The sequence below is a fragment of the Centroberyx gerrardi genome, chromosome 1, assembly GCF_048128805.1.
Source record: "Centroberyx gerrardi isolate f3 chromosome 1, fCenGer3.hap1.cur.20231027, whole genome shotgun sequence".
Taxonomy (NCBI): domain Eukaryota; kingdom Metazoa; phylum Chordata; class Actinopteri; order Beryciformes; family Berycidae; genus Centroberyx; species Centroberyx gerrardi.
In genome coordinates this window covers 20,302,488-20,313,138 of record NC_135997.1, presented here as the reverse complement: position 1 = coordinate 20,313,138, position 10,651 = coordinate 20,302,488, and positions in this window count along the sequence as shown.

The following is a 10,651-nucleotide window of genomic DNA, read 5'->3' as shown; positions in this document are numbered from 1 at the left end:
ACCTAGGCCTAGTGCACATTTTCACTTGTGTTAATAGCTTAATCAAATCATTTTCACAATCAGTAAGGGCAATAGGCAGGATTGAGTGTGAGAGAGGGGCATTGCTCTGGCGTCATTGTGTGTGTGTGTGTGTGTGTGTGTGTGTGTGTGTGTGTGTTGATGAGGAATGTATAGCCCATATAGTCAGGCTGACTACCTTCCTCTAGCGCTGTGAACGTCGTAAAAAACCCCACCAAAGAGGAAAAGGATGTAGAGAAAGTTCCATAGCCTGAGTGTTCTCATTCCTGTGTGTGTGTGTGTGTGTGTGTGTGTGTGTGTGTGTGTGTGTTTGTCTATAAGAGCAGTAAAGAAACCTGAGAGAGTGATTTATTCAGCAAATGGAAGGAAATCAGTGTTGATACAGTGATGGTGAGATTGTGTGTGCCTGCATGTTACAGCTAAAATGCTGAGAGTCACATTAGTGAGATGAGAAGTTGATTCCATTCTAGCTAAATCATCCACTAATCACTCAGGGCCTAATGCAGATTGCATAAAGTTATGTGGGATTTACACGGATTGAGATGTTTAGCTCTTACTGAGACTTGAAGAGTTCCCCAGTCTGCGTTTGTGTCCATGCTTGTGTCGTCTATGACATGTTTGATGCTCAATCCAAAGTATGATTGCAGAAGAAAAGAACATCAAGGATCGAGCTGCAAAATGGTGACTTGGCCGACAAGAACAAATAATCCAAGAAGCTTCAAGACCCGCTGCGAGAACGACGCTTTATGTCCAAACTAGCTGGTACAAATGAACAGTCCTATACTCTATAGCACAGTCTATAATATAAATAGTCTATAGTACAGTCTAGTGTAGTAGTCTGCAGACTGTAGTACAGGGCCAGCAATCTATGGATGGTAAAAACAGCAGGGAAAATGAACACCTGTGTCTTCAAAAAGGCACAGCTGCTCCTTTGTGATCACGGCCTTATTCAGTTCCTTGAAGTTTTTGCCACTCAATTCATATCGTATTAGAAGTCTTTGGTGTTCATGCGTGTGTAGAATTTGTGTTTTATTTCAGGAAACTGATGGGGGCCCTATACATATTGCAGCGTTTCAGGTGTGTAAGGGTTCACACAAACGCACAAAATCATAATCTGCCCGTCTTACATATTCATCACCTCAAGGTCTCTGCTAAAAGCAATGAAAAATACCAATATTTACCTTTTAAAGCTTTCTCATGACTACAGTGAAATGGAAAGCAAGTAGACCTGGCCAAATAGTAGCAGAATGAATCTTGAATATTTGAAAGAACAATCTGAATTTGAAGAACGAGCGCAAGATTTATCTCATCCTGTGATGAGATGAAGTGATGTGTTAAGGTATCTGGCAAGATAAATTGAGCACACATTAACTAGTTCAAACCTTTGAAACAATATAAATATGTCAGTGATATAAAATAAATATATGAATGCCCCGCAGAAGCTCCAACTTTTCAGGAATTGAGAAAAACTGGTTGTGTCTACTGTGATGCAGTAGATGGGCAAGGAATTGAACGACTGATTGAATCAATCAATCAATCAATCATCAAGTACAGAGCCTTTTCTAACTGGATTTGACCACACTGCCCTTAGTCCAGAGGCAGCAGGGCTTGAGAAGAGGCAGTACTGGGCCAGAGGGTTGTGGCTGTATGTGTGTGTCTGTGTGTGTGTTTGAGGGGTAGTTATGCTGCGGTGAGAGGGTGTGTATGTGAGGAGGGGGGACAAGGGTGGGGCACATAACACACACACACACACACACACAGACTATACACACAACTTGGGTACAGCCACCCCCGTCTAGATGATAACAATAACAGGAGGAGGGAAATGCTTTCTGTGGCGAGAAGGAAGAGAGGGATGGAAGGAAGAAGGGAGGGAAAACAAGGAAAAGGAAGGGTAGATAAGAAGAGGGGGAAATGACAGAGGAGTGGAGCGGAGAGAGGAAGAGAGGATAGAAGGGGAGAGGAAGGGAGCAAGGGGAGAGCGCAGAAGAAGGGAAGACGAGAGGAGCGGGTGAGGAGATGGACGGTAAAGGGAAGGAGGGACAGGAAAGGTGGAAGACTAAGAATAGAGGCAGACGACAGAAGGGTTGAGAAGGAGAATGGAGGAACGAGAGGAGGAGAAAGGAGAAGAGAGAAAGGCGGAGGACAGAAGAATCAAGAACAGAAGCATTTGGAGCCGAGAGTCGGTTGTCTCCCCCAACCACAGGAAACCCCTGTTGGCAGCTTGACAGATCAGCTTCCTGTATGTGTGTGTGTGTGTGTGTGTGTGTGTGTGTGGTGGAGGTCTGGGTGTGGTCCCTCCGACAGCAGGGAGACAAACAGACAGCCCGGCCCCTCCGAGGCCTCCTCCCTGGGGTTTGCCCCGGCCTCTTTCCTCCCTAATGGTGGTCCTTCAGTAGCTTCCTGGTCTCTCTTACCTCAAACTCTCTGAGGCTTCGTGTCGCCGCAGCTGGAATCACCAAACTAGGGACCCGCTTGACTGACCCAGTTGGACTTGTTTGATTGACAGTTTGTGGCGTTCCCTGGCGGTCACAGTGGGCCGGTCCAAACTGGCCCCCATCGGGCCCACAGGACACACTTTACCCCAGGCACAGAAGTGTCTGCTCCCATGGGAAAATGTGTGGAATAGGTGCTTTGGATGAAAGCAATTCATCAAACGTCCTTTGTTATTTTTTATCTCATGCATTATGATATCTTCCAACATCGGTCTTTAAGGTGCTACATGTAGCATTTTAACATCAAAAAATCAGTACCACATGAATTGAGACATTAGTGCGATTAACGTAAACATTGCAGTTACTGGCCCTTCTTGATCTTCAAAACAAATGCACAAGAAGCAACACCAGGGAGAGGAGGAGGTTGGTGCTTATTTATCATCTTCAGTTTCTCAGTGACGTTTAAACCAGCTGTGCAAGTCTGTTTTTTTTTTTAAGGTGAACTGCAGAGCTGTCAGGCAGCAATGTGAGAGGGATGAAGGGGTTGACGCCGCCTTGTTAGTTCAAATTCTGACATGCATCTAACTATAGCTCTTTCGGGGGGAAATAAGAGGGGAGACATCAGTTTACTTCCCCACCGTACCACTTGTTATATATGAGCAAATTGGCAACTAGCTGTCAAGGAAGGTAATAGACATAATTATATAGTGAGTACCATATGCTCTAATAAGTTAACAAGTACTTACAGAAACAACGTTGCCATGTGGAAAACCTCTCAGCTGGTGTTTTTCATTTTCTTACTTTTCTGACTTATGTCCCTCTGTGTGCAGCTTCAGCTTCATGATCACAAGAAGCAAACACACAATAAAAAAATATATGGCAAATAATCTGCTTAATTCTTGGAGATGCAGCTGTATTTTCACACACACCACTTTATTCAGTCAAACTGTTTTTGCCGCCTGCATTCATGGCCAAGTGGACAAATATAACATTGTGAAATACATGATTGACATGCAAGTAAGAAGTAAGCCTAGTTTTCTCAGTCGTGTGTGTGTGTGTGTGTGTGTGTGTGTGTGTGTGTGTGTGAGTGTATGTGTGGTATGTGTGTGTATATATAGACACAAAGGAAGAATGTTAGTGACTGAAATGGCTCTGTTATTTTGTTGTTGTTTTGGGATGGGACGGCCTATTTTACTGCAGCACGAAGAGTGTCACGCGCATCCAAAAATACAGCGAGCCGTAGTGGACAAATATAACCATTGTGTATTTACTGCAAAGGCTATAAATATAAACTGCTTTCTTTAGTTGAGGCTAAAACACAGAAAGAAAAAAAAAAGAAAGGAAGAAAAAAAAGAAACAGAAGGAACAACTCCCAGACTGGTGACGGGGGGGGGGGGTTGGTAGTAGTTGTGGGGAGAGAGGAGGAGGAGGAAGGGGGGAGGAAAGAGAAAGGGAGGGAGAGGAGAGAAAGCGAGGGAGAAACCATAAAGGAAGAAGGAAGGAAAGAACCCAAACCAACCAAAACCTAGCTGGCATTTTTCCTGACTCCTGCCTAATGGCATGTAGTTAGTGGACTTGGAGAGAGACGAGGTGGTAAGAAAAAAAAAAACGGAAGAGGATAGAAAGAAAAACAGAAAGGAGAAAGCGGGAGAAAACTGAAGATACACACACACACACACACACACACCTAGAGAGAAGAGGGAGAGTAGATGAGAGCCATCCTGGTTTACCGTTTCTAATCCTCTCCTCTCCTCTCCTCTGTTGTTTTGATCTGTGCAGGGTCAGCATGACTACTATTGAAATCTGTTGACTCCTCTTTTCTTGTTCCCCCTCTCCTTGTCTCATCTCTTCTCTTCTCTTCTCTTCTCTTCTCTTCTCTTCTCTTCTCTTCTCTTCTCTTCTCTTCTTAGCTTGTGTCATTATTTCCCCTCCTGCTGCCCTATTGGCCTGGTATCGTCTACCAGAAGGGATTTTTCTCAAGAAATCAAGCCAAAAGAGGGAGCCCACATAGCATGAGCCTGAAGCAAGTATGAAGCAGATCGCAGACACTCACTTTTTTGCCAGTCTTGGAATTTGTCATCACAACTAATTTCACAGCATTTAATGAGAAAATGCATCCTTGAATAAAATGGGCGGTTGTACTTTTTCACTTTTAAATTTGACGTAACTGTGAAACAATATGTGCTTAGAAAATCCATCAAGAAGAGAAACAGAATGTGCATACTATCAGGAAAAAAAGTCAATGTCCAAACAGATGCATACATGAAGTGAATAAAAATAGTGCAATGACAAAAAAATGAAACATAAAGAGCAAAGACTCGGCTACACCATCTCCAGTTTGTTCACCAGCACTTTATGTATTAAATTCTGCTTTTTTGCATCATAAGCCTCTGTTTGGACATTCTCCTTTTTTCCTGATTGTGTGCTGATTCTTTGGCTTAATATTTTTAAATCTAGGCACCTGTAACTGACCACTATATGAGCTTGATTTTTAAAGAACGCATATGTACCCCATTTCTTTTCTTAGAAAATACATGAAATGTCAGCCAGTGAGCACAAAAACCCTAAAAATAACAACAACTCAATCACCTGCATGAATTGTCTATAAACCTGAGAAACCCCAAAAGTTTCCCTGTATCTCTCAAAGACCATTTCTTTCAGGAACTAAGATATAAACAGCCTTGTTTTCAGATTGACCGCCAAGTTTATCCAATGGGTTTCATCAGATCAAGGGTGGTAGAATTTTCTAAACCCATAGAGGAGCATGCAATCCTTCAACTGAAGTAAAAATGTGAAATCAGCAAAATTGGAGATAATCACGATAAAGGTGTGTGTCTCCTTATTCACCACTGTGTTAGCTTCACTCAGAGCTTGTGTTTATGGTTCCAGTGTAACATCTGTCCCCTCTCTGTATTGATTCCTCGCCATGGAGGAGGAAAAGTCAGTTTGGATGGATCTTTCTCCCTCTCTTCTTCTGCTTCTTTACTCCCTCCTTCTCTCTTCCTGTCACCCTCCTTCACTTCAAGCCTCTCTCCCTCTCTTTTCTCCTTCTTTTTCTCTGCTCACCTCCATCCTTCCATCCGTCCCTCCCTCACTCTTTTGCCTGCTCTTTCTCCTTCTTTCCCCTCCCTCCCGCCCTGCCTCCCTCCCCTCTTTCTCCTCTCCCTCCCTCCTCTCTGTCTGTCCTTGAATGAATGCTCTCTGACTAGTGGAACATATGCTGCTGGTTGTTCAATACCCACCCTCTGAGCGAGGGTGCGTCCATGCGTGTGTGGCTCTGTGTGTGTGTGTGTGTGTGTGTGTGTGTGTGTGTGAAAGAGACAGAGAGTGTTGCGGTTGTGTGTTTGTGTGTCTGTCCTTGTGTGAATACGGGAGAGAGAGAGAGAGAGTGTGTGTGTGTGTGTGTGTGTGTGTGTGTGTGTGCGTGTGTGTGTGAATGAGGGAGGCAGAGGGAGAGTTGTGTGTGTGTGTGTGTGTATGTGTGGTGTGTGTGTGTGTGTGTGTGTGTGTGTGTGCGTGCGTGCGTGCGTGCGTGTGTGTGTGTGTGTGTGTGCGTGTGTGCATGCGTGTGTGTGTTCATTGAAACATATGCCTCCTGTTGCACATCGGCCATCTGTTCCCTGAATGGACTGATGGAGTGCTGCTGTAACCATGGCGATAGGCCATTCAGTCAAATAGCCCTTCAAACAACCCCTGGCTCTGTGTGTGTGTGTGTGTGTGTGCGTGTGTGTGTTTGTGTTTATGTTTAGGAATTGACTGGCAGAGTGGAGGAATTCCCACATGTTGATGAAATGAGGTTGACCCTCCAGGATGACCTGCTTCTTCCTTCATCTTTTACCAAATTCTCCTTTCGTCTTTCCTCTTATCTCCAATTGCACAAGGATGTTTTGATACTGTAGCTGACTGCTGACATTGTCCCCTACATGGAGAAGGTGTTTGATGACCCGGACACCCAGCCAAACCATTTACAAACCAGTAATAAAGCATTATAGATTGTTATAGAACAATAGACATCAGTGGGAAAATTCTGCAGGACTCAGACATTTTGGTTCCAGCCCACATCTTGTACACCGAGCAACACAATATCCCAATATGGTTTAAAATCATTTTGAAGTGTGTTTTATTTTCCTTAACCTAAAGTTGGATGCAATATACTCAGAACACTTGGATTATGCTGCATGAGCTGTATGGAGAAATGTTATGGTCATTTTTATGTTTGAAAACCACTGAAAGAGGTTTTTTGAGTCTTTATCATACCATGTGACCACTGATAGTAAAGAACAAACTATGGGTCAAAGCCAGAAGTGATTCAGCAATCTGTTGTGGCGGGTCAAGAGAGGAAATGTTTTAATGAGCCAGGGACCCAGGACAGGAAATTTTGACTTTGAGAGTTGGTTGCCTTGAGTCACATAAATAATGACTGAAAATAAATTTTCAAATGAAAACAAATTTGTCATTTGGCTTCTTTTGGAGACTTAAAAAGGGTTAAGAGCTCCAGCTCTAAGCGGTATTACAATGCCCACAGAGATTTCTTTCTAATTATAGGATGTTGGAAATGGAGAATATCTCTATAATCATTTTAATTCAATTTTCACAAAAACAGACAAGCACATTCTGCGCACGCACACACACACACACACACACACACACACACACACACACACGCACACATACAAACAGCAGCAGCAGGGCAGCACTGAAAATGAATATTGAGTCTCAACTGTCTCTAACCGCTGGTCTATTCATCTGCACTCAGTCAGGCCATTCACCAGCCCCACCCTCTCTCTCACACACACACACACACACACACACACACACACACACACGCACACATACGCATGCACACGCACGCGCGTGCACACACACACACACACACACAGAGATTGACCCCACCTACCTACTACTTTCTCTCTCTGTTTCTCTCTCTCTCACACACACACACACACACACACACACACACATATACAGACGCTGATGCCCCCCTACACACACACTGGCCCCACCCACCTACTACACGCACACACACACCCTGCTCCACCCAATACAGTGGTCTGCCGGCCATATGTCAGCCCCTCTCCTCTGAGACACCTCTCCTGGGACCCCAGTTCTTTAGTGTGTGTGTGTGTGTGTGTGTGTGTGTGTGTGTGTGTGTGTGTGTGTGTGTGAGTGAGTGAGTGTGTGGCATCTCCTCTCTCTCTCTCTCTCTCTTGCTCTCCCATCTTTCCTGTCTCTCTCCACTGTTCTGTCAAGTAAAAAGAAAACATGTTACTCCAGCTGACCACATAACATTTAGTGTTTCTCAAGTTCCTGTCTGGTACAGAAAAAGGCTATTTTCAAGAATGAGTTTCAGATGTAAATACAGTAGGTGTGTGTTTTATTTTAAGCCCGCTGAAAACCCACTGTTACCGAGAGTAGCAATGGCATATATTGCTGATCCCAAAAGACAATGAGACAATTGCTTTCTGGTTCCTGAGACTGAATGAGAAAGGCTGATTTTACAGTCTTGGTTCAACTGTCAACAACAGCAGAAAACAAGTAGGTGTTTGACCAAGATGTTCAGACTGTATGTGTGTGTGTGTGTGTGTGTGTGTGTTCTAGTAGCAGTAGTATGAGGAAGGCAGTAGTAAAGCCCCCAATCGGTTGCTGCCTAAGCAACTTCCTTCCTAGCTCAGTGTGTGTGTTTGGGTGTGTGTGTGTGTGTGTGTGTGTGTGTGTGAATCAGGCTTAACTCAGCTTGTACAAACATTTTCACAAGTATAGTGCAATTACCAGACGATATTTCACAAAAGACAACGTTTGTTTTAGGGTTGAGAATGAAGATTTAGGGTCAGAATTGGATTTAGACTAAGGTTAGGATATAGTCAGCTCTTACTGGGCCAGTAAGACGTTAACGGTGGCCCAGTTCTGGACTATCTATTTCTCACCCAGTGATAAGCTTGGTATCTTTGCCTCTTTGCTCTGCTGCTGGCTCTCGTGCCTTTCTCTGACCGACTGGACACCGCCTCACAGTGGTTACAGTGTAGTTAGAGAGCGGGGGGGAGCAGACATGGCGGTGTGTACAAAGCCAAGAGAAAAAGGGTTTTTTTTTTTTGTCATGGCAGCAGCAGTGATGAATCAATCCGTCCCCTTTGTCAGCGATTTATGAGTCAAGGGGATTGAACTGGCTCAGTTTTTTTGAAGGCAGAGACAATTACCACAAACACACACTTAATGCCAAGAGCAATAACAAGACAAGAGCTGGCAGTGCTTCGCCTGTATGTTGTGATACCTATTATTAATGTGTTGGCAAGGCACATGAATTGAGAGACTTACCATCCTCATGAATTTCCCCTCTGGTTTAAATGGGTTTTTTTTCCATGTTATTGCTGGTTACATTTACAGAAAAGCTTCTATCATGATGGCAGTGATGGCTCATCCACCAGTACAGTAAGTGCAACAAGGGCTGATTTATACTTTAGACATTTGACAAAGTTGTTACAAATCCTACATTTCAAATTATTCACAATCAATTACTTACTGTGTAATTGATTGTATGTGTGTGTATAATAGAGAGTTAATAGAGAGTTATCGCAGTACATTCTCATTTGGCATTTAGCTGATGCTGACAGACAGCAGCTGAAAACAGAAAGCTGCTGAAGAGGATGTTGAACAGTAGAAACAACACCTTCAGATGCTTTGACACTAATTAGCTCCAGGATGACCCCCCTGCACACACACAAAGACACACACCCTCGACTGCAAAGACACTTTCATCAACAGCAGCTCTGCTTCCAGGGAGCAGCTGGGTTACAGTCTGAGTTCAAATCCCTCAGGAGGAGCAACACAGAAAGTATGAGTTTAAAAACAAACGTTACTCAAACCCTGTTCTCATAATCACCACCACCAAACCGCAGAGATTTAAGTTTATTGCTATACCTGGCAGATTACCTTCTTTTTCCACACAGATAGATTTTCTTAAGCCAGAGACAACACCATTTAAAATGCATTGTAAAATGTCTAAGGTTGATTTGTGTCAGTGGGAAATTTGAACAGTTTTTCTCTCAGCTTTCTCTCAACAAAAAGTTTCCTCTTTTTGGAGATGCGCAGTTTCTTCGGGACACTGCTGCCATCCAGCATGAATGGGATAGCCTATAACTTTTTCATGGCACACTTAAGAAAAACAACAAAATCCAAGACACATCAAATTAACCTGGAGGGAAAGATTATACATGGAATTTAATTCTAATGAAGTAAACGTAATAAGTTAGTTTGACATTGATTTTCTTCTGCAAAATCTAAAGACACGCCTGATCTCACTCCACATTGTGCTATTTTAGTGCAAGTGATCTAGGAATCTCATTTATCAGGACGATATCTGGGCTTTACATGTCCCAGGTAAAGCTGACCTGCACCTGCTTGGCTTAAAAGCAAAGTAACAACGCTGATGATGGCTTATTGCTGAAACGCGTCCGTCGTTTGTGCTCTATAGCTGCCCATTCAAATATATGATAAAAGGACATTAAGAGTGCTGGCTTTTCTTTCTTCATGTATTAAAAGCAAAGTAACCCAAGCCAATCAGAGGACTGCATCTACCCATGTGCCTACCAATAGCTGAGATCTTAATGTATAACGTGCCTCCTAGTGACCGCAGGCGCGAGTCTCCTGGGCACAGATTCATTTTGGTCCCACGGCCCCGCTGAGCTTCTGCTTTTTGTTTCGTGGGTCTGTCTTGAGCAGTTGTAAAGTTACCTTGTTTGACGGACACAGAAAAACATGCAACCACACATGATGAACACAATATATCTCTGTGTATGCGGTATGTAATAACGTGCAACAACAATTGAATCATAGAAAATATTCTGATTCAGCAAACACAGCATTACTGACCGCAGTATCGTAAACTAGTCATGGTTAACCGAGATGTCTTTATGCATTCTGTATGTAAGCATGCAAGCTATAGCTGCGCACCACATCTGGCTGTGTGTTCGTGAGCTAGCCCTTCAGCTGCAAACTCCCCGAGCCCCAGACCATCTTCTGACTCTGTTGTTTATTTCTTTCTTTGTCTCTTGATGTCTTCCTTTATTTTGTTTGCTCTTTCTGCGATCAGTCTTGCCACTCTCTCTTTTTCCTTTGTCATCCTCTTCATGTTTTTTTTCTCTCTGCTGCTCTTTTTTCTCCTCTTTCTGTATGTAAGTAGAACTGTAAAGAGGCATCTTAGT